The following is a 1,933-nucleotide window of genomic DNA, read 5'->3' on the forward strand; positions in this document are numbered from 1 at the left end:
CTATTGAAAACATATGCTTCACCACAATTATAGCTGGTTTTGTTCCTTTTAGTCAGTTTTCTCTGGGTACTCATCCAGCTTATTTGGCTTTCCTGCCTGCTATCCCCTTATGTTTGCAGTATGTCACTGAATCAAAAAATCCCCCAAGATGCATGGCATCTGCTATTTCTGAACACTGTGTTTGCAAAGAAAAATGTCACAATAGTTGTCTTCATTCCCACTGGAATTCTCCTTTTCCTGAACAGCTAGCTCTGTTTATTCTTCTGGATGAAACTGAGACCAAACTAGTATCACATCTACTAATCACCATGTTATTATTCAGGTCTTAATGGACTCAAGTGGACCTGAGAGAGGCAGTTCTTGGAAGGATGGAGTAAAAATAAGGGCACTAGTCTGTTAGTCAAGCTTAACTGAGAGGTGACTGATGCAGGTATTAAAGTAAAATAGGTCTCACCTGCTGGGAAAGCTCCAGGCTGAGTGTGAAGCACAGAGCTCACGTAAGAAGTCATAGCATGGGCAACATCAAAACATAGATGAACAGTTTCCTAAAGAATATCATTGGTGGGTAATTGGCCTAAAAGATGGGAATAAAGCTGGTGTAGAAAATACACATAAAAATTTATATGACAGATAACAGGGTTCTGAAGCACAAGCCTGGAGAGGTAGCTAAGAAAGAAACATAAGCTGGGAAATAGAAGGATAAATGGAGTTCAGCATTCATGTCAATGGTATGTGTCCCTTTGGGAAAGAATGCCATGCTGGAACATGCAGCTGAGGAACATGCAGGCTTGCAGGAAAGCAGTAAGGGTGGCTCGCAGGGATGGCAGCACCTCATTAATGTGCATCTACCGCAGGACTGTGCAACAGAGAAATCCTCTACAGATCTTTTCGTTGTTGTTTGTTTTAAAACAACTGAGGAGTCCTTGAGCCATTGCATACCACAGCAAGATAGTCTTCAACACCTCCATCAGTCAAAGGGAGTTTACCTAATTTTACTGACAAATGTAGCAGCTGCTTTACAATGTAAGCTCTGAGGAGCCCAAAGGACAAAATGGTCAGTGAGTTACAGAACCCAAGTTAAGGTTATGATGGTAGTAAAGCTGCAGAATAAATCTGTCAGTGATACACACAGATATACAACTTAATCTCAAGAACTCTACTTGTAACAATAACATATAGGTCTAAGAGCCGTATTTGCTTGGGTTCTAAGTAGCAATTTTAAGACTCATAACACACCAGGGAGTGTTCTTTGGAACAGCAAACATGCCTTTACCTTAGCACTTGGCAAAAAAACCCCAACAATAGTTGTGACTATTCAAAGTGCCTCAATAGTTAGCTTCAAAGTTACCATGTTTGGGTACATTTGGTTAAATGGGATGTGAAAATGCATTTTATCTCATTCAGTACATAAACTATGCTGAGGAACTGTGTACCAGGGGCCTTGAACTCTGCTTCCTCCTCCTCTCTCTGCTTGGAAACCTGTTCATAAACCTTTGTGATAACAGAGATCAGCCCTCAAGTATTGTGTCAATACACATCTCTTTGGTTTGACTGACCACCCAGAGATCATCCCAGAGGTGCACAGCACAGCCAGTAACTTGAGTTCTCAGTTCTACATCTATTCAAACTACCCTTGCTCTTTATGTCTCTTCCATTTGATAATCTTTGCCATTACTTACAAGGTTTCCTGGCATTCCAGTGATGTTGGAAGGAGGCTAGAGGAATATGATAATTTTTTTTCTTGACTATTATACACTTCTTATCTTTTTGTCTGTTACTTCTGGTTTTCTTTTGAACATATCTGTGTAGAAGGTGCAGCAGACTAAGTTTTGCCCAATAAACAAACTCACAGCAATTTCTCTTCCACATTTGAGAGGCAAATAATAAGCCCCACATGGGGCTGTGGCATATCAGCAAAGCTACCATAGAAGCC

This window comes from Acanthisitta chloris, unplaced genomic scaffold, assembly GCF_000695815.1.
Source record: "Acanthisitta chloris isolate BGI_N310 unplaced genomic scaffold, ASM69581v1 scaffold12487, whole genome shotgun sequence".
NCBI classification, from domain to species: Eukaryota; Metazoa; Chordata; class Aves; order Passeriformes; family Acanthisittidae; genus Acanthisitta; species Acanthisitta chloris.